Source organism: Apteryx rowi, unplaced genomic scaffold (assembly GCF_003343035.1).
Source record: "Apteryx rowi isolate R43461 unplaced genomic scaffold, aptRow1 scaffold_91, whole genome shotgun sequence".
Taxonomy (NCBI): Eukaryota; Metazoa; Chordata; class Aves; order Apterygiformes; family Apterygidae; genus Apteryx; species Apteryx rowi.
The window spans coordinates 2,362,380-2,385,891 of NW_020451216.1; positions in this window are offsets into that span (position 1 = coordinate 2,362,380).

Here is a 23,512-nt window from a genome sequence, read left to right on the forward strand (position 1 = left end):
CTCATGAACAATTTTGCTCCTTCAGCCAGGGCTGTTTGTTGTTAAGGGAGTTACCTGGAAAACTTGCCCAGCTCCAGGCCTCTGCCTCTGCGTAGCATTACACAGTGCACTCGAACGCTGGCTGAATTTCAGCTTAAAAGGGGGGATGCTGCACCTCAGCTGTGAAGATCAAAATCACAGTTTCAGATATTTCCTCTAAAAAACTGGGAGAGGCAAGGTATGGTTTGCCCTTTCCTCTCTCTCTGGTGTTCACCCTCATCTTACTTTTGCAAGACCTGCTTTCTAGATGCTCTTTAGGTCGATCAGTCAGTTTGGTCTGTACGGAGCAGAGATGGAAACAAGATTTTCTTCCTTATCAGCAGTCAGAGATACTCCGTTTGGCAGCCGTTGTCGAAGTCATTTCCAGTCTCACCTTACAGAGATGCTCTGCCGGTTAACATGCACTTGTTTTCAGTTGTCCCCATTATGGAAACAGCCACCAGGAGCTGAGGCTGCGGAGCTGGTCCCTCCGGTGGCCAGTGGGCAAATAGGCCCCCGAGGGTGCAGGTTGGTGCCCTTCCAGAGCAAGAGGGAGAGAGCGGGGAGATGGATTATTCCGATGTATCTTCTGATCCCGGGCTGGGGTTCCAGGCCGGGGCCTGGTAATAATTTTCTCTCTTTTCTGTTGCTGTTGAGTCTGTTTTGCCTGTGAGCGTGTGCAGGGATTGCCTCTTGCTGTTGTTTGTGCAGGGCTGGGCACTTTTGGCTTACAAGAAATGATAGCGGCAGTCTGAAGGCTGCTCCAGGCTGAGTGGATAGCAGCAGCTGTACGAAACTCTACTATAGGAGAAGCCGTGATGACATTCATCACAGCTGCATCTGCTGCCTGTATCCGTAAGCACTTTTACAGTGAAATTGTTGAAAGATACAGGCCAGGTGGTCTAGCCTGGAAGTATAGGAGCTGCTCCAGGGACTGGCTCCACTGGTTCACTGAAGAACAATGAAAATGATATAGGAGATCGGCTCACTGGCTTAGATACCAAAGCTTGTATGTCTACGGTGTTAAACATCTACAAGTGAACCATATGTCTAAGGTCTCATAGTTAATGCAAGTCTAGACAAAACAATCAGTGGAGTGTATCTGCTTTAGCATGAATTGAATCATTCTCTAAACTTTGTTGATTGAATCTCTTATCAGCTACAATGGGATCTTAGACACCTGGCTTCCATGTCTATAATTATAGGTGGTTACTTCTATATAGGCTTCTTTCATCTTGAACTGAATCCTACCCTACAAAAATAGAAAAGATAACCTGGAGAGATTGAGAGAAACATGATTGCTTCACCTAAATGTGAAAAGATTGTAGACGGATAGTTCCAGTCTTCAAATGCACGGAAGACTGCTGCAAAGAATAACTTGTTTTCCAGATCCCTGGGGAATAAGGTGAGAAATAATGGACTGAAGTTACAGCAAGGAGGATTTAAGATCAGCGTCACAAAAAACTTGGTAATGAAACACTGAATAGATTTTCTGAAAAGGATGTAGAATGTCAGCGCTGGAGGTATTTGCCAGCAAGTAGAGACATATGTGTCAGGGATGGGAGAGGGTTAGCTTAGATTCTTTCCTGGTTGATGACTGTAACATAAGGTCACTGTGCCATTGTAATATAATTGAAAGACAATGTATAGAGCACTGTACATCATTACACATATTACAGATTTGATTAGAGRGACTGTTCCCAGCACTGGAATTGGGGATGCCATCAGAATGGGATGGTCCCCACTTGTAGTTTACTGACCGTGCTTGCATTTTCCTGGGGAGACACCAGTATCACAGCAAAAGGTGGCATGGCTTTCTGGAACAATGCAAAGGCAGCTTGGTTTTCAAAGGTCTAAGCTACTTACAAAACAAAGTGTAAGCCATCTTTAAAGATGAGTGGTGTGAGCATTTCTGGTAGCATTTTGCCTCTTAAAAGGAATCCTGTTCACCATTTTGAAAATGTAGGCTATCAAGTCATGCAAAGGAAGCTTATGAAGCTGAAAGAGTCCTGTCAAAACCTGTGTGATCTAGTGACTCTATGCCACATCACACCTTTTTTGCCCTGCCTTAAGGCTGAAAATCTGCACAGTTCACATAAGAAATGCTTGGATACTGAATTTTCCTGGCAAAAAATATAGAGAAATGAAAACTTCAAAGGCATTTGACATAAAGTCATTTAAGCCTTGAGAACTGCTGAAACAGCATGCTTGGGTAGGGCTATCTACAGTAGCTATTATAAATATCAAGCAATATATTACTGTGGCTGTGTTATCTCTGACAAGATTAAGGGCATTCCTGTCATAGAGAATTCTCCAATAGAGATTTCATTGCCTGTTCCCCACATACAAAATGATAAGTGACCCTGATATTTCTCTGCTCCGCTTTATCAATAAAAATTGTTCTGGTTGGATTATCCCTGTTTGTCTCCTAATGAAGTGATATTTTGTGATGTGTCAGTCAATCCTGGAATTGAGAAGGACATGTAAAATCAAATCCACATCCTAAAAGTAGTAGATATATACCACACACTGAAATATGCTGTGCTGGGCTTTTAATCTTCTTTACTCAGGAAAGGATAAATCATCCATTAAAAATAATTACTGAGGTAAGGAAATAGATTATTTGATGAGCCAGATTGCTCACTGTGAATCATACTACCACTTGCTGAAACAGACATATGAGGATATTGAATTGGAGACTTCAAAACTGATTTAGATAGAGATACTAGCAATGTTAAATCAAAGCTGCTACTTATAGAGCAGTATATGTGGCCTGCTGGATAAATATCCTAAGGACCACATGGAGTGCCATGAATATGAAATGTTCTATGCTGCATGCGAAAAATGCAACAGAAGGGCCTAGAATAGGCGCAGCAACCTGAATTGATGACAGTGGCTGCTGCATCAAAATCTACCATTTTGGTTTTTTCATCATCTGCTCAACCGAATGCATCAGTTTCCAGGGAAACTCAGCAATGCTGTGGTGAGCCCTCCAAAGTGAATTAGGCCTAGCACAACAGCCACGTAGGCACAGGAGAACTTAGCCACGATAAATGTTATAAGTTGGCGTCTATGTAGATTGGAGAAGCTCATAGTAGCCGAGATTGCTTTGCAGGGCTTCTTGCAGAATGTGAATCCTGTTTTAAGAATAGTTTTGGCAATGGAGTTTGCTTGAGGGATGCTAGAAAGAGTCTCTGACCTCAGCAGTAAGAGCTTGGGACATTCCAAGCATTCCTGGCTTGGAGTATCAGGGAACTCCTGCTGATGGTATCTGAGGGAGATGAGAACCAGATTTGCACCTTGACTGGAAGCAGATCAAGGCATGTGTTAGTCCCCATGTGTGAGAGGAAGAAGGTGGAAGTGTATTTACAAAAGCCTGAGGCTGGTGAGATTATGCCTGGTTTACAGTGTGGAATTGGTCATCTAAACTGAGGTGTGGAGCAAAGTTGAGACAAGAAAATGGAGCGAGGAGCTGCGACTAGGGAATTGGCACCATGACACAGACACAGATAATTGATTCCTTCCCTCCAAGCAAAGACCCACTGGTTATTCTTAGAGGCTGGTTGCCTTGGAGCACCCAAGTAACAGGAATGGGGACCTGGAAAGTCCACAGGAGTCTGTAGCAGTTGGTGCCTCTGGTTCTAAAGAAGCTGCCTCTGTTTGCATAGGTGACATAGTTTTCATTTCCCACTGTGATGTCAAGTGTGTTAAATTTATGGTGCAATGTGTTTATTTTAATGTGCAACGTCTGCATCTCACCAGCCACATATATTTCAATCTTTAATATATCCATCTCACTGTATTATAACGTTCTTGCATATTTATTCACAATCTCTCTGAATGGAGAATTGAGCAGTATCTCATGGCATTTTACTAATTAAATAGATTGTGTGTTTTGCTGGCAGTGTGTTGTGAACATTAACTTCTGAAAGCTTTTTCATTTATCATTGTCTCATTCTTTGGCATTATGATTACTGCAGTTTTATATGTGATAAGACTTTACAGCAAGTTAGACTGTATGTCAGAAATTCCTGCCTGCAGCAATCTGCTGCACTAGATAGAAGTGTAATGGGATTCATAATGTTCACTCGCACTCTCTCTTCATCAGCATTTCCTCCCTCCTCTTGACTGAGGGTTTTATTTGTGTCTCTCCCTATTCCATTTGGACTGTGGGGAGGGGGGCAGCATCCGTCTTTGATCTCCTGCTTTAACCTTGACTGCAAAACACTCTTTCTTATCAGGAAATGGGGGCTGTATGGCGGCATTTGAAAAACGCCAGGGTGTCAGAGGAGCATATGGCCGTGAATGGGATATGTGCTCTCACAGGTGCTACTGGAAMACCTCTGCCTCTTCGGATGTGGAAGCAGCTACTCCATCCAGCAGAGTGGCACTACTCTGGCAGGGTGCGAGGCGTAAAACCACAGAGCGAAGCGCTTGCTTGCTCCTGTTGCTGAGTGAGCTTCGTGCAGCTGCATAAACCTGCGTGTTGGCTCTGGGCTTGGCGCTGATGCGACAGCACTGGTGTTGGTGCCCATTTTCTACTGTAGAGGAGCCATGGCTGTCAGTCTGAGTGACATTTATCTCCCCTCTCTTGGGATAGCTACATTATAAAAACCTGCCTCCACCAGATTCCAATATGGGATGGAAAAATGATTTGTCTTGGGGAAAAAAGAGGTGTATTCTAGCCCTAATTTCAGAAGCTGCTTGTGGGATTCAGCTTGCCCTAAATTTATGGGTGGTTAAACTTGCAGATCAAGGTGTCTGTGTGTGAGCCGGGTGTCTGAACTCCCGTCTTAATCCGTGAAGATCCAGTCAGTACAGCCAGTGGAGTCCAGAGAGCTGCTCAGCTGACCAAATGTAGGATGAGCTGAATATTCTCCATATTCCATTAACTGTACAGACTGGCTCTCTGTGGRATATAATGGGAGCTAACTGAAACCTACCCTGGGTGTCCAAAAATGGTAGGTCACAAGCATCAGAATAATAAAGAGGTTTTGGGAGTGCAAAATGCACCATGCTGGAAAACTCTGCCGTCAYCCCACTGGAGGCAAAGTCCAAGGGAGGATCAACCTCTTCAGTAGGTTCTGTGCTGCAAAACTCGCTGGGAAGGACAGCCGCCAGTGGCAATGCAGCRATACTTCCAGTGGAAAATGAACAGCACTAGAGTGCCCAGAGTGGAGGCTGCTGRATGTCGAAGATAACGTGCAAGCTGCAGACTGCAGTCATCCATCCCTGGGGAGGTCAAGGACCTTGAAAACTGCCTTCTCCAGACACCTGCCTTTCCTCACGTGAGAGAGAGCCCTTCCAAAAGTGCTGTTAAGGTAACCTTGAGCTACCCTGCTTCTTCTCTAATGCACACGCTTCTTACTTCCTCGTCAATCCTTCCAAGCCTGTGGGCTTTGTGTGTGTGGCAGCCTGCCTCCCTCCTGAAAAACGGAGTGTGAACGGCCGTGATGTGCTTCACTGCTATTTCTGGAAGCTCATTTCACCTTGATGCCTCTTCTCAGTTGCATCTCCGGGAACAATCGGTTTCCTCCGATCTGATTAAGTCTGTTCTTCTCTCCCCCTCTCCTGGTGGCCTTGTTGCCTAAAGACATGGCTATTTGTGTACATATGCATTTTGGAGCCCCTGAGCACTTGGACACATTTTATGTTCATTAGGTTATTCTGTTTCCTCAAGGTGGGGAGGTAAGTTATATGTTTTGGACTGATTTCTTCTCGGGGAAGATAAGATCAATCAAATCATATGGCTAATAAAATTGATAAAGAACCAATAAAAGTCCAGTGGCACACCATCTGGCACACTGAAGATGAACAACAACAAAACCAAGCCACTGCTCAAATCTTAACTTTCCTTATCACATTAGAAGCTCATTCACACTTCATAATAGCCCAACATTTCATTTCAGCCACTGAGATTAATGTCGAAGAATACATAATCACACCATAATTCTCTGTCTTTCTATCCAGATGCGTAGATTGGAGTCATCAAAATAAACTGTTAGATCAGCCATTTATTCCCCCCTCACCCTATTCGCTAGCATTGTAACAGCAGTAACCAAAACAGACCCTCGGCAGGAACAGAGGTTCCTGCTGTTAAACAAAAGTCAGTTGGAAAGAGCAGATTTTCCAAAGCATCAAAATTATTTAGGAGTGTAACCCTGTTGAAGTCCACAAAGTTTCAACTTTTAACTCAAGGGGATTCATGCTCTCAAGCTGTCAATGGTCTTTTGAAATTTTCACCTGACCCTGCCGTGAAGGAAGTTACCACAGACTATAAACTTGAGGTTCAGGTGCAGCTCTGATGTGATAACACCCCATTGCAACCAAAGGAGTTATACCTTGCCAAGGGCTGACTTTAGCTTTCAAACTTTGGAAAGAAATTACAAAAGCCAAACAGGGGTTCTAGATGTTTATAGCAATTCGTGGCACTGAACAGTCGCACCTGTTATGTGAGTGACAGAAGCTGCACATGAACATATCCTTAATGTGAAACATGACCCTGATGTACACCTGAAAATGGGGGTATTGTAACAAATATTGACAAGTTATCAGTATAATATGCCAGACAGGGCAGCACACTTGGCTGCTTATCTGAAGTACAGATTGCTAAAGGCTCCTCAGTTATGCCTGTCCCAGTACTGGCTRTTCTTCCAGTAACGTGCAATATCACATAACGTCCATCTGCTGATGTACTGTGAGCTGTTCACAGTCCAAGTGACAGGTTTTGGTCATCTATTGCTGCAAGTCCTAATCAGAGTGCCACTATGGTTGTGATAGGTTAGTGTAAAACATCTGCATGGAGACACTCGTAAGGATTACACACCAATACATCTGGCAAATGCCTATGCCCGGCATGTTTATAAATGTGCGTAGAGGTGTGTATGTACACACACATGTGCCTGTGTACTTTTGCTCTCTTTGGCTTTAGATTAAAATTTTTTTGATGCTTATAGCATAGCTCAGGCCTTGCAGAACAGAGGGATATTTATCCCCTGAAATGCCTGTGGACCAAAGTAATCCTTGGTGTATCTCCAGTGGGGGATGACATGAATTTGGGCCAATGACGYTGGGGAGAGTGTTATAGCAATTGTGCTATGTGCATCTTCAGACAAGCTATGTCTGGGTGCAAACAAGCTTTATATGGGCAATTTAGGCTTGGATTTGTCCCATTTAAGGTAAGGGAGGCAACTGAATGCCTGAATTAGGACTCCTGCTGTTGTGGGCTCTCTCTCTGTAGTAGTCATCGGAGAGAGAAAATGAGAGACAGGCACCTCCAGAGAATGGGTTAGCCTAACTTGGACCTGAAATATCTTGCAACCATGCCTATCTCCTTCCATTAATTGCCTAGGGAAGGAGTACTCCTAAATCATCTGCTTCCAGTAGGTATCTAAAAGATCTAAAATCTAGAATGAATCTGGGCCTTAGGCTGTTGTTTGACAGTACACTGTCTTAGTAAAAATACTAGCTGATGAAGTGTCCTGATCCACTTTGTCCTCACAACTAGTTTTGTCAGAAGGACTGGCATGATGGCACAAGGGTGCAATGAATGCCAATGGTTAGAGAGGGAAGTCAAGAGGCACAGCTGCTGGGCAGAGTGTGGGGACCTGCTGACGTGCTGTCTTGAGGACTTGACCCATAACATTGTTCAGTGCAGAGACACTTGGGCAACGTCATGGATGGAGAGTGCAGTGTGAATGCCAAGACAGAGAGAATATGGATCCTGGAAACTGTGATGAAAGTTAGTACATAAGGGAGTAGAAAAAAAGAAAGTTGTGAAGAAGGTAGTAAAATCTTTTTCCTTTAGTTTGTTACTCTGTTGCCTGGTTTTCAGGCTCTGCATCTTATCAAAATTAATTTAAATTAATTTTTCGAATGAGATGTTATGTGGTAGCCTGTCAGGTACCCATTAATGCCACCTAGTGTGATTTTATTAATCTTTGTCTTACCAAAACTAGCATCTGTTTTTCTGATGAGAGTAAAAGTTTTGTTGGAGGGAGGTAACTGTGTTGACAAAGTATTTTCGGATAATGAAAACCTGCATCTTCAGGATATTCTGCTGAAGAAGCAACATTATACAAACCAGTCATATTAAATGACTATTATACCATATATTAAATCTCATACTAAATGGCATATTAAACCATATAAAATGTGTAAAAAAGGTGACTTATCAGTAGATCTCTGTGAGTAATTATACATGGGAAAATGTTGTCAAACTGGGTGGTTGTTTAGTGTGAGGCATTTATTGATGGTCTAAGAGACAGATCAGCTCATTACTAGCGAGGTTTAAAGTTTGGACCAATAGCTGGCAAAGTGATGAGTAATTGTAAGGGAAGGACAGTTATAAATCATTCCGTAAGCTGAAATAATTTAAATAACAAGTGCTTTTAATGTAACCAAATGCCAGCATATGCTTCTGGGAAGTGAAGATGTGCATAATACTTACAGGATGTGGGGCTATCTCCTGGAAGGCATTGACTAAGGGAGGGAATGAAAGGTCATGGTCAATAAACAACTCACTATGGTTGTCCAATATAGTCATGTGGCTAAGAGAGCTAATGGGACCCTCAGATGTATAAACCTGTGAAAATTAAGTAGAAGAAAGAAAGTGATAWTACCACTGTTTACTGAAATAGTATATCCATTGGCCAGAAATAATTCTGGGATCTTAATAAAGACACAATGCAGTAACAGCTATTAGAATTATTGCAAATATTCAAAAATAGCTCGGTTTAGAGAAGAGCTTACTTATAAGACAAAGCTTACTCAGAAAGTAAGGATGTGTCTCATTCACAAAGTATAAGCACCTATGCAGAGAAAAAGTTACTGATGGCAGAGGACTGGAGAAATGAGCAGGTAAAGGCATAGTGAGATCCACTGGATGGGATGTCAAGCTGGACAGGCTAGCACCAGGAAGCAACTTTTTAAGGGGGTAACAGCCTTGAYAATAATGCATCTGATGAGCTTATGGATTCTCCATCAGTACTGAATTTCTTTGGTAAGTTATGCTTAATTCAAGCAAAAGTTATGCAGGAAATACCAGGTGAAATGTTATGCCCTGTGTTATGGTGCTGTTGCACTCACTGATCATGATGTTCCCTTCTGGCATGACAAACCTGTGAACCTAAGAAATATTTCACTAACGGGAGGGTATGTAACAGCTACTGCATCCTTTAGTGGAGAGAGCTATCTGAGTGGTCTCTTGAGGAAGGATGCTGTGCTAGGCTGGGGATATGGGCAGAGGTGAGAACTGACCTTCGGCTTGTTCATAGTGACAGGAATTGCAAAGTACATTTTCTTTGGAAACATACATCTTTTTGTGCCAGTCCTGGGAAGCCTTCCTTCTGCAAAGGTCTGCTAGAGACAGTACCCGACAGGGTCTGCACCAGGCTTTCAGAGGGAGTAGATTTAACCCTACAGCCTACAGAGGGGTTGTACTGGAGGAAGGCTATTTGGGCGGCTGCTGAGTCAGCCAGCATGCTCTTACCCTTCCCAGGCTAAACAATCCCATCTCTCTCAGCCTCTTCTTGTATGRGAGATGCTCCAATCCCTTAATCATCTTCATGGCACTTCACTAGATTTGCTCCAGTACATGCATGTCTCTGTTGTACTGGAGACCCCATGACTAGACCCAGCACTCCAAATGTGTCTCACCAGGGCTGAGTAAAGGAGACAGATCACCTCCCTTGACATGCTGGTAGCCCTCTGCCTAATGCAGTCCAGGATGCCATTTGTCTTCTTTGCCTCAAGGGTGCATTGCTGGCTCATGTTCAACTTGGTGTCCACCAGGAACCCCAGTCTTTTTCCTRCAAAGCTGCTTTCCAGCTGGTTGGCTCCCAGCATGTACCGGCACATGGCTTTACTCTTCCCCAAGTGCAGGTCGTGGCGCTTCCCTTTGTTGAACTTCATGATTTTTCTGTTGGCCCTTTTCTCCAGCCTGTTGAGGTCCCTCTGAATGGCAGCACAACCACCTGGGTATCCATCACTCCTCCCAGGGTTGTATAGTCCACAAACTTACTTACAGGTTGGCTACCTTGAGTCACAGCAACCAGGTTATTGGTTCTGCCACCTGAGGCATCTATCAAGATTTTCACCAATGCAAGGAAGACATCATGCCCAGGCAACCTGATGTCTTCAGGGCTGGAAGCTGAGTGCCACATTTGGGGCACCTCTACAGACCCCCTTCACTTACATGGCTAAATTGCAGTCAGTGGGCTAAAGGCACAGGTGTCTCAGAGAGGACCAATAGTTCCAGTGCTTCATGAGCTGCCAAAAATGGCCATGCCCCGTTCACCCCCCTGTCCTAGTGCAAGGCTACACTGGAAGACCATCCCTTGATCTATCCCAGAGGCTGTCTGTTGGACCTCTCAGACKGTAGGTCATGTCTGTACTATGTAACAACTGATTTCAGTGCAAAAATAAGCAGGCTAACATGGAGTGATCTGATATAGACAGATATCATGTGGGGTGCTGAGTTGTGCAGAGATACTAGCTCAGACCCCAAGAGCAATAAATTGCTCTTAGTGCAGTGATACACCCAAGTTTATAAGCTCTGCTTCTTAGCAACGTTCATGTACTCAGAGAGAGCTCTGCTGCTCTGGAGCCTGGGTGGCCGTTGCTTGCTTTGGCATTTCTGCTCTGTCCATCACTGCGTGATGTAGACACACTTTCAGATTCTTTCAGACTCACTAAATAATGGCAGTTCCCAGGAACTTCACTGAGAGTTGTGTTCTCCGCTCCCTAGAAAATTAGGGTTGTTATATTGTCACATCAGCCACTGGGCAGGCGTTTTTACAGGGAAAGAATATTAGATCAGGTAGGAAGATTGAAAGGTGTAACCAATACAAAGAACAAAGCAACACTGATGGAAAATTGCTGCAGTGCAGATTAATTGCAAAGCAGTTAGAGATGTAAAGCACAAGTCAAACAAATCAGGTAGATAAAAGATAGCTTGATAGACAAGGAATAAAATGCAAAGTGCAGGAACAAATGCAATTTCAACAGGAAGTTTTATGAGAAATTATTGCCCTGAGTAAAAGATCTGAGGCTGGAAGAAATAGCAATAAAGCAGAAAGAAAGTGGTTTATTATTTGAAGAGATTAAGGTTTAGGAGCAACATCTGTGATGGTCCTCTAATATCCGCAGAGATCTGAGCACCGTTATTCTGCCAGGTAATCATAAGACACCTCCGGGGCTTTTCCATCCTCCGGAATGAGACCAGTAGTAGTTGGCCCTTTTCCCGCAACAACTGCAGTCCTTCACCGTAATTCAAGAATACGGGACAGAGAGAAACCCTGAGATAGCAGATGCGAACCTGAAGGCTGAATGAATTTAATGAACACTTAACTTGTGAAATGTATTGCCCTGGGTGGTCATGGTGCCCACCACACTGAGACAGTTCATAGTTAACATTATATCCTCATAACAGTAGTTACAAGGATAAAGACTACATTATGCTGACAGGTCAACATTACGGCTGAGCCAGCCTGGCCTGCTGAGCTGGCACAGGCAGCGTGTACCAGTTTCTTCAGCTACTAGACAAGCAAGGCAACTATCATCTCCTGTACAATACAGGTGGCAGCTCCTGCAGTATTCACAGGTAACGTTGCCTGTCGCGAAGGCTAATTGACAAATCCCACCATAAGACTGTTATATTAAGTTGGCACAACATTTCCAAACATTAACAGAGCCAAAACTTTCTCTGATGGACAGTTAAAAGAGGATGGGATTGGTGATTTCTGTTTTCCTCAACTCTTCTCTGAACTGTTCGCAGCTTAGGCACTGGTATATGATGACTGGCTTGTTTGAGGTTTCTTTAGGGCTGCCAAGGCCAGATGCCTTCAGCAGTTAGCATCGCACTGGTCTATTAATTTTCCTCATTGCTGCAAAGAGCTCCAGCACACAGTTACAGAATTTGTGTGTGCAGGGTTTTGGTATCCAGGAAAGAGTAGTTTTATATCTTTTCCCCATGGTGGCTAGTCCAGCAGACAGAAGCCTTTCATACATGCCTGATCCAAAGCCCACCGAGTCAGTGGCAGTCTTCTGATGAATTATAAAAAGCATTTTAATAAAGCTGTTTAAAAACCTGCTAAAGAGTACTAAAGTCTTGGAGGCTTCATGCTGTCCTGTACTAGATGAAGGGCTTTGGAGAGCTTACATAACTCCATCATTTTATGTAGAAATAGCTGCCTTATGTACAAAAGAGCTCTCTGAAAAAGAAAAAATCGATCCTATTTATACTTTCTTCCTTTGTTAACTTGTTTGGGTAATATGGGGAAAACCATGAAGACTCTATCTGGAGTGGGGAGAAATAGTTCATACTATTAACTTTACTGAATGAAGAGTTCATAAGAACATGAGAATGACTATACGAGGACAAAGTTCATCTAACCCTGTGTTCGACACAGCCAGCGAAGGTGGCATAGGGAAAATGTAAAACAAAAAAGCAAGGGTACAATATGCCGCCTTTCCGCCAACAGTCTGTGGCTTCCTTATACATAGTTTCTTGTGGTTTGTTCTCTTGCATGATCATGGCACCGGAGTCAGTAGCCCTGCTCTCAATTTATATAAGAAAGCTTGATGTTCTCTTGGGCTGGGGTCAGTAACACAAGCTCTCCCTAGGCAGACCAGCCACAGTTACAAAATGCCTTTTCTGCAGGAAAAGCCCTGATTTGGAGTTCTTCACTGGTTAGATCTAGATGCAATTAAACAATAAATAGGATTGACTGGCTCTCTGGGAATTGTGAAGTACTGATTTAACATTCCATAAAAAGAAATGGTCGTCCTGTTTGACTTATCAGTGATTGTATTTCACTAACAAATAAAGTTTGGTAGTGAATTCCCTTGAATAGCTGTCAAAGATATCCATTGGTATTTCAGTAAACGTCAGAGGCCTAGAAGATATAATAAAGTTGAAATACTCAAGCAAATGGAATTTTGGCCAGTGAATGCTTGAGGTTCAGTTAATCAGTGATTTAAGGCCAAGAGCATTTATTCTTTTCATTATTGACTTTAGTCATATCATAACTGTAAATACAATAAAACTTGCTATAAATTGTGCTGGTCATGTACGGTCAGATTATTTGTGGGATTGATTGCTACACAGACTGGAATTACATTACCTCGGGTTATTGGATTACATATCATGTCCTGGTGAATTTTAATATCATTTTGYTTAAATGCAAATGCTAAAATAAATGATAGCTTTGCTTTGGGGCTTTGGATTAGTTATTCAAGATGATCTTACTATTAACTGTGCAGTGAAGATAAATTGGTTAAAGGAAAAACTTGACATCTTATCAATTTTTTCTATATAAAGGCTTTAGCAGAAAAAATGCTTGTTACAGCAGTTTCCTTTTAGTTCCTTTATCATGTGTTAAGTAAGTCTGCATTATGAGTTTAATACAGAATTTTAAAGTGCTTAGACCTAATGAATCCTGAGAAATCACTATGCACAGGACTGTAGCACTACAGCAGCAGGACAAGGCATGCTACAGGGGGAACAGCACAAACAAGTCATCTTGGAGTGCCTCCTTCCCAAAGCCAAATTCACCAAAGCATTTATGGTGCCTGATGGCTTCCAGGCTATAACAGAAGTCACCACAGTGCCTGAACAGAAGCTCCCCACTGCAAGCCAGGGGCAGATTAGGTACATTGGTGGATCTGCCTTGATGCCCAGATACCTTGATAAAGTTGGCTGCGTCCTGTCTTGTGGAGCAGCTATTCCTTACTCCATTGATCTCAGGACAAAACTGAGATTTCATCCCCAGCATCAACAGTCCGCTGGGTTGGCACGGTAAAGTCAGGCCAAATTTGGGTGCCAGAGATGCACAAGTATCTGTCCATCTCCCCAGGGTGGATGGACACCCCCTTAGAGCTGTGCCAGCCTTCAGTGCAAGGCTGGGGAAGACGGGGAGTCACGGAAAATGCTTTAATCACCCTGCAGCCCTATTTCTCCTTGGCAAACCAGGGTATTTCTTTCTCCCTCTCCTGTGGCTCTATCTAAAACGTCTAGAGGAGGCTATAAAATGCAGCTGCAGATTCCGGATGCTAATTTCAGCAATTTGTTTTATATGATGTGAATTTCTAGATACTTGAGCTAGGCTTACATGCAAAGGACTGTGCTGAATGACAGCACGGGAGACTGTGGGGAGGAACCCAGCTGAACCCTATGAAACTCTGTGTTGTGCCTGATTTGATTTTGTTAACGCGCTGCTCGCTCTTTGTCCCAGAGAACAACGACATTTTGCAGCTCAGTTAGTAYGAAACTTCTGAGACAGCAAAGGCAAACTGGGGAGATCAGAAAATGGGACAGAGAAAAATGAAATGAGAAGCAATTTAGAGAAGAAAAATCTGACACAAAACCCAGATTCAGTGGAAGGACTGAGCCCATAAAGAGTAGCAGGAAGGGGACTGGAGTGATTGCGCGGGTGTTGTTGGTGGGAACGATAGAGCGAGAAGGTGTTGCCTCCCACCCTCCCTGAGCCGGGGTGCAGTTTCTGGTCTCCCTGGGCAGCTCGTCACTGGGACACACTGATAAACCAGATAGATAGATAGAATTCAAGCACAGATAATAATAAGAGCTGTATGGCAGGATTTATGAAGAAAAGTTAAGCACCAAATGTGCACAGTTTGTCTCCATGACAGCCTGACATTAGAACAGTGTAAATACAGATGAAAAAGAAGAGGTGTCATTTAACATAATAGAAGGATGCTGCGAGCAAGGGCTTTCCCCAGCCCTTACTTCAAACAAGTCCACAAATTAATGAAGACTAAACTCAACCCCTTCTTCACCCATTTGGTTGCTCCTGAGATTCCCCCCTGCAGCTCTTCAGCCTGTGCCCTGTACCTCCTCTCCCAAGGGAAATCACTCTCCTCTCATTCAAATCTGGGTGGGATGAAGAGCCACCTCTCCTAGGGAGTCAACCCAACTCCCTTCCCATTTCTTAGGAGGCTCAGTATAAATTCCCTTTGTCAATGTTATGCTGTGCTCAACCCCTGTTCTTTTTTGCCCTTAGCTCAGGTTATATGGGAGTTGTAGCTTTTGAGGCCATTTTCTCCTGTTTTCTGACTGCTCCAAGCAAACAGTGCTCCTTGGGGCAACAGCATATAAAGAGCTGTGAGTGCTTGACCCTGAGGAACCACGTAGTCAGTGAAATGGTTCACAAAGTTATCAAACCTCAGCGAAAGCTTTGGAGACCATCAGGTAGAAAGAACAACCAGCCACCAGACCACGACTGGCCTGTGAGCACCTCCTCTCCACATTTACAGCTCTGTTTACAACCCTCAATACCTCTCTCAGGACTAGCAGTTGCCTGAAAGCTCCTATAGCTCAGAACAAGGCAACTGATGCTCAGCTATCAGGAAAGCATCCAGAAGTAGTAATTTCCCATTATTTCTTAGATTGCATTTTAATTATTGACAGGCAGACAGCCAGCATTGGATGGTGATGACTGCAGAGAGCTGGAGTGCCCAAAGGCGTTCTGAAGTAGGGGGGTTAAATTTTGTTAATGACCTGAGTTTCTGCCAAATTCACTGCCACATATCATGAGTGACTCTAACTAGACTTGGAGGCTATTTCAGTTAACTACTTGCACTTTATTTACATGAGCTATTTCATATACTGCAGCTCAGAAAATCCTGAAGAGCRCAGAAGAGCAGAAATAAGGATGGGTGACCTGGGATGGCTGACTGGTTTTCTTCCCCATATTGTGGAGTCAAGCTTATTTTTCTGCAGCTGGGGAAGAAATTAGCTATTATTTTGTCTTATTTCTTCGATAAAACTCCCCCTTTCCACTGTTACCTGCCCTTCTGCCTCCCATTCCAGGAAAGAATCTTACTAGGGAGTTTGGAAAAAAATTTACAGGAGGAATGTTATCATTTTGGGGTCCTTTTCTTGTGTGCTAATGTGTCTGTTCTGTTTTTCCTTAGTGCTCCAGCTCAAGCACTCAAATACACAGTTTAAATTCATGACCTCCCTCCACAAAGTCTCTTATGACCTTCAGTTTCCTTTCTCGATACCAAATCCATCCTCCTTGCCTTATTTTCCTTCTTTAGGGTTGCAGTTCAGTACATCCATATTTCACTTTTGCCCTTATCCCCAGTATATTTAATTCAGAAATCCAGTTGCCCACTTCAAATTCATTTTGATCCTTCCCTCCTCCACTTCTGGAAAATCCTTTCTTTCACTGCTCAGCAGTTTCCAGCAAGCTCCTATACTGTCCGTCCTTCCCAGAACGCTTGGTAGACACTTATGGCTCCCATGTCAAAGAATATGGTGCTTCTGCCACCAGTTTCTTGGCCCTGAGGAGGGGTTGTCCACCGACCTTCAATAATTCTCTCTTCCTGCATTCTAGAGGATTCAAAATAAATGAATGCAATASCAGCAGAGTTGTGGCCTTAAGGTGATCTTAAATGCAAGTGATGTCTTGAGTTGCTCACCAGGTATTGCACTAGGAWATGATGCTGACAGGATGGTCATTTCAGGTTGCCATTCTTGTAGTTGCATRCTAACAAAAGTTAGGCTTTGGGTTTTTATTTACTACAGTTGTTCCAATGACGTTGGCAAGCTGTGGTTATCTCAGTAGATTTTTTGCAGGCCCCCAGGTTTGCTCAGCACTGCRTGATAAGGACGTTGGTTGGAACTGTCCTCGGGGGCTCAGGCGTGAGTCCAGCCATTGGGAGTTTGTGGGTGCCTTTGAAGGAGAAGAGGGGAGAGCGGAAGGTCTGAGCTCCCAAGGGGGTGAGTGGGAACGGCTCAGCTGTAGCTGAAATTCTATCCTCTGTGCTGCAGGAGAGAAGTGCAGGAAATGTCACAGTATTCAGGCAAACAACCAGGCAAGGCATGAGAGGCAAAGGCAGCAAGGCACGAGAGGCAAAGGCAGCAATGGGAGTCAGTGCAGCCTAGGTTTAGGGCTTTGTGGGGAATGGGATTATTTAATGCAAGGAGCCCTAGTTCTGGTCATGGGCAACACCTTCCTCATGCGAATGGACAGAGGTTTGGCTTTGCCCTCCTTCCCAAATCATAGCCAAGACTGTTGGGGGCTAGTTGGGAGAGGAAACGGGGACTGAACTTTCAGTCAGTCCCATTTGGCATCAGTCTTGTATCTGCGCAGCTTGGCTGGACCCTGCTCTTTCTCATGCGCAGCTGACATCTTTGCAATACTTTGCAAGGTGATTGCCTGGAAATTGAAGAGGAACCAAAATACATGCTTACTGCCAAGACCCACATGGGGTGATTGTGAAACCCAAACTCTTAAGCAGGGTTTAGGACCAATGAAAAGTTGTGTGACTCCTTACTTTAAATCAGGAAAGCAATCATCTATCAAGGCAATCTATTTTCCCTGTTTTATCTTCTGAGAAGAAATGCATGGCTGATAAATTTATAGAAGTTAACATGAACAGGTAATTTTAAACAAAATATTCACCACCATCAATAAATCCTTTCTGCTCAACCTGGCCACCAAATCCCCTGCAGAAGAGTCAATACTGACTCTGTTTTCATCCATCTTCCAGTTTTCTGCAGCCAGGTATTCTCAATCCCTCTCTTTAAGTTAACTTCCACTTTATTTTGAARAGTGTACAATTGGGGATAGGAGTCACATTAGCTCAAACTAAGCATATGCAACCCTGTCTGGGTTCCTTTGGCTTTTGGGTCTCTGAGCAGCTCCACCACCTTCCCAGTTGGGTCTCCCTGTGCTCATATTCTCCTCATCTTCAGTGGCGTCTACTGTGATGCCTAAAAGAGAACAAACTGGGAGCAGGGAGGCTGCTGCTCAGAGCTGCACAACCACTTGTCCTGTCATAGCTCAGGGGGAGGGAAGCGTTCAGAGGAAGGTGCAACATTTCAGATGTGGCCAGGCCTAGTTTGTCTGGGTGACATTGCAAACCACTAAGGCTGCATGGTGCTGATCCATCCTGCCACTGCATTTCTGCAGGGTCAGGCAACATCTAGTCCTTGCAATGCCCTTCAAAGACTGTGCTGGCTGCTACTTCTGCCCTTCCCTTCTGCAGAGGGGTGAAGTGTGTTCACCAGATACAGAGACCCTGAGCAGCACTGAAGCTTATGCCCAAGGGAAAGAGAGGTTGCAGGGGGATTGTAAAGTCTTTGAACTCTACTGGTGAAATCTAAAGACGAAAGCAAACCTACCGGGAAGCTTTACCATTCAGCTTGTTGAAAGGGTCCCAGAGGATACTGCTGGAAGGATCCAGTACTACAAATATGTATGGAGTTGGGAATCATGTGTCTGAAAGAGGATGTCTGTAATCTAGGTGTCCACATCTTTACTAATCATTAAGTTCCCTTAATAGTTTGTGAGGTGTAACTCATACAGTCAGTGAAGGTGAGGCTGTGATTCAACTTATCCAAAATCAGATGTCCAGAATGGATCAGATGAACTGTGCCTACTATAAAGACACTAGAGTGACCAGCTCAACTTTAAAAATCTTCACTGTAGCCATCTAAAGCCTTGGTGCCTGGTAGCCCCTCTTTCTCCCACAAGTGTGGGGTCTCCACTTCTCACTTAGTCAGTCACACTTGAAACAGTGGCCTCCACCTTCTGCCTGGGGAAGCACTCCATTGCTCTCTTAAGAGGGACCTACAGGGAATCTGAGTTTACTCTATGCCTCTTGCTCAAGGCAGAGAGCAGGAATGAGGGAAAAAGACCATAACTTTGCTGAGTTAAGCTAACATGTTGTGCATGAATGGTTGCATACCATTAATAAAACCAGCTATTCATGCTCTAACTCTTGTGGTTTTTGTTGTAATCATTTCCTGTATAAATAAAAGGCTAAGTGCAATGCATTGCAGATGATGCTCTTGTTTTATGTGAGTTTAGGTAAAGCAGGAGAGCATGCTGTATAAAGCACTTAATTGAGTAATAGGCTTAATACTACCAGGTTGGGGAAAAAGAAATTCCCAGAAGGCTTTGTGCTTTGTGTTCAGCTCACTACCTTACCTAGTTCCTTATCCTGGTAATAGACTTCCAGTAAAATAAAATAATGCTTAATAAAACTTACACTTGGAAAAGTAATTTGCTTGGGCTATTGATTTAACGAACTTGAGTTCATTTGTTTAAGCACTGTTTGTGTTTTAAATACATAGCATAGAACGTACAGAAGAGTGTTCCTTCCTGCAGTGAGTGCTGAAAACCTTGTTCCAGCAAGGTAAGGTCAAACTGGAAAGGTAAAGCGTCCCCTTGCATGTGCCGTGTTGAATATCTGCAGGGCTAAGATAAGCTACCAATAATCTTGGACCCTGGTTCAAAACTGGGGCTGATGTTTATCCACTGGGAGCCCTTTGCATGCTTGATCTACTGGAACATGTGGTTCTAGTAGAGAGAGCTGACAACTTTATGCGTATGGGGATTTTGCCCGGAACTGACTGGCTTTCCTTGCCATTTCAATAAAAAAGGATTTTAAAAGACCATGAAACCTTTCTGCGTTTATTTCTTCTTTTTTTTTCTTTCTTTTATTCACTGCATTAGCTGGTGAGTCACACAACCGAATCATTAAAACTACTTGAGTATGTCTTTTGGAAGACCTCATCTGTGAAAGGCCTTTGGGTCAGAGATGGAAGGTCACCTGGTTTTGCCATTCGTAAGGTGGAATTGTGCCTTCCTGCCTGGTTGAGCATCAGGAAACTGTCTTCAGGTGGAGGAAGCAGTAAGTAGAAGGATATAATGTTAAGAAACATAACCCTTTAGTACRAAAGTGTGTAAACAGGTTACGTCGGCTTTATGATTGCTAATAAAGGCTGAGAAAATATCAGACTTCTCATCTGCTTGGTGTCTATTTTTGAGGCTGAGATACAGAGACTGAGAAGTACTGTTACTTTCAGCAGTGGCATCTTTATTCCCGGCACCACACTGTGAACTGGGAGTCGGTAGTGTTCTGCAGAGGTGTCTCTAAAAGACTACAGAACTGAACAGAAATAATATTTCGGTAAGATTTTACTGGGCTAGTACAAAATTAAAATTGTAGGGGAAGGTTACAACTGTCTGTTAAATTCTGTGTGTCTCTTTTGTGGGCATGAGAAGAGAGGGGACAGCAGTCCCCCTGAATTACTGAACTTTCTTTGCGCAGGGAGTAGAATGTAAAAAATGTCCCCTCCTCCAAGTGCCGCAGGGCGAGACATCACGACTCTGTCTCTGTGCCCAGAGATCGGCCACATCACTTGCTTTACGTCTGGAAGGCTCTTCGGTCCAAATCTCCATTGATGAAAGACGCCTAAGTAGATTTGAGTGCTGACACTCAGATTCTGAGGGATAAGGGTGGTATGGGAACCTGAACAGGATGAAGTAAATGGAAATCTTTTAATTCTGGTTCCTGTTTAGTGCCCTGTATCCTACTTAAAACACAGAGAGCAGTTTTGATTTTCTTCTTTAAATAGCATAATATAAGTGTGTGTTTTGGCCTGACATTTCATTTCCCTCATCAGCCACAAACTTGCCATTTTATACTGTCACTAAGTYGGTCATTAGAATTGAAAAGCGGAAATTAGACACGTCCATGAAAAAACAGATATCACTTGATGGCTATGGGTGGGTTCATACAACTARGTGGACAGGTTTATGGCTGAGCTAGTAACTTTTAGCTCCTTTTCCAGGCAAAGGAGACCTACTCCATCAAGCCAATGAAGTATATCTAGGTAAATATTCTCATTATGTTTTGCAATAAGGGTCTCATCATATAAACTATTGATATTGCAACTCATTCGGAGTACTCTCAGCATCCTTTAGGTGACTGATGATTATAGACTTCATGATCACAATAATGTTAATAATTGAGCAAATTCACGCTCTTCAAAAATGTAAACCTCTTTACTCTCAGAAAAGTGATTTCACAGAACACAATGGTTTTGACAGGAAGTAAGAGTTGTTCCTATTATTCCTCTTCTGGATTTAGATTCTCTTCTCTTGGATTTTGTGAATATTTTAAATTAGTTTATTTAACTCCTAGTATCCAATATTTCTATGGCTAAAGAGAACTCAGAGCAACAAGGTATTTGTGATTTATTATATCTATTTCCTAATACGAAAGATGTGTCAGAATTTTTTAAGATTGTGAAGTCAGAAATATAGAAATGACAGAGCTGCTGTTGTTCATTCAACTGTATCTCTCCTTTGTGTCTCACTCCATGAGGCATACATGGAAAGAGTGTGTGAAAGTGTAATTAAAGACTTCATCATAATGCATTTCCAGGACAACTTCCACTTGCTTTGTATGGARTTTCATGGCTTTCTTTTTAAAAAGCTAAGATCATGAAGTTCACTGTGTAACCACTAGCATGACACCCATTGGACATCAAGGCAAGATCCGAACTTTGGAAAATCATCACTTTATTACGTCATCCTCAGGAGCTTTGAAATCTCTTCTGCTAGGTGCAGATATTGGGTTTTTCATTAGCAACAGAGCAAAAATTTGAATCTCGCTTCCTAAAACTTCATCTAGACTAAGAGATGAGTTTTATTGGGTTGGGAACCACCTTCTGGATTGTCATGGGAGGACGGACACGATAAGCCACAGACTCTCCCAAGACACATTTGTAGCAGCTTTGTGCTCCACTGAATGTCTTCTCTGGACTTCAGAAGGACAAGACAAAGCTTTGAGATCCTTGTATGTGAACAGAAACATTTCAACATGCTCAGCCTATTAAAATCGGATGTCTGAGCTGTGAAAGATGTAATATAATGTTACAAACTCCCTGAGCCATTCTAGGTACCATGAGCCACTCTACTCCTCACTCATTCGATTGTAAAAGCACCATTCACTGTGTATTGGCCATGTTGGGTCACATCTTTCTYGAGGCTGTACCACAGGGGAGACAAAAAAGGAGCTGAGGGACAATTTATGCCATAGTGTTTGCATGCAAGACTTTCTCATTGCTGTTGAGAATGAGAATAAATAAAAGGAACAGTTTTTAAATAACTAATAATTATAATAGTTAAATAATATTAAAGCAAATAAATGCTACAGCTTGGAAAGCTTTGTTCTTTATTTATTAATTTTAAAAAGTGCTTATTGTCTAGCCAAGCAGGATTTTTACTGCCTTAATGAAAATAATAGTAAAATCCATAATGTGTCCCCTTCCTCCCCACTATCCCCTTGTTGAGCTGTCTAAGATAAACTTGGCCAGCTGCTACAGCATACTGATACTGTTAAATCCAGGCCATCCATCTTGTAATTGGTTGCAATCAGTGAGGTCAAGAAAGCTTTGCAGAGTCAGCTTTTTTAGGCTCAATATATGTAAAAAAAATCAAAAGCCCAAACTTCTGAGCTGAAGAATTCATTCGGCAAATTCTTCCTTTAATCACAATCAAACCAGATTTCTATTAAAACTCACTCAGCACTTGACTGCACATGTTATAGGAACCACACTAAACAATTAGGTATTAGCTGCCTTTTTTACTTTCCTTTTCCTGCGACCCTTAAATCTGTACAATATCCATTGAATGTAACTAACCACAATCCCAGTGTTTAATCTTAAAATGTAATTAAAACAAAGAAGTGTGAAATGAAAATCAATCAGATAGAAAACACAGACTTCTCTCAGAGTACTTCTGTCTTTTATTATGGGAATATAAACTGAACTGGTTGTATAATTTGGACCAGTACAGTCTAATCAAAGTAGTAGTGGAACCCATAACCAGTTTCTGAGGAGAAAAAGCAGATGCAATCTATAGATTGTCCACTGCATACTGGACACAAAGCAGCCAAAGTTGCAAAACTCTTCTCCAGCACTGAGTTCAGCTCAGACTGTGGGGATGAGCCAGCGCTAGGGGAGTCCATGGGAAGGATGGTTGTAGCTCTCCTGAGGAGGCAGCAAATGCCAGCCCTGCCAATTTTGGGTATCACTCTGTGAGATGTAGTTGCTGAATCAGAAATCACAATGATGGATATGCACTCTTAGCCAAAGGAGCAGTGGCAATGTCCGTTTTGTTTTGGCGTCTTTCTCGGGTCAGACTTTAGCCATACTTTGGATTCCTACCTAAGCTAATCTCCACTAAGGAGGCTTTGCAGCCCTTAAACAAGTAGCTAAATGCTTAATCCTTCCTGTGCCTACCCTGCAAAATAGAAAAAAAGTAAAGGAAAAAAAGGAAAAAAGAGAAAAGAATTCCTGTCTTTTGGGGACTCTTTGGGCAGGGATTGCATGCTGTATGTGCACAGCTCCTGGTCTAATGGGAGCCTCATCTCTTTTGACTGTTGTCWTGCTAGCAGGATCTGTGCAATAAATGAACTGCTCATGGCCATGTTGTTTTTATCCTGTAGATCAGCCCATTTGAATCAAATATTAAATAATAAATATACGAATGTCGGTTACTGATACAGATACTAAAGCTCTCAACCAGCAAATCTAAGAGTGCTTTATGGAGGTGGTCAGATACAGCAATAACTGGTCTGCAGACAAGGCAAACGTGTAATACTCAATGTTCTCTTTCTCAAAATAACACAGACGGGTCCATTTGTCCTTATCTCCGTCCTTATTGTGCAC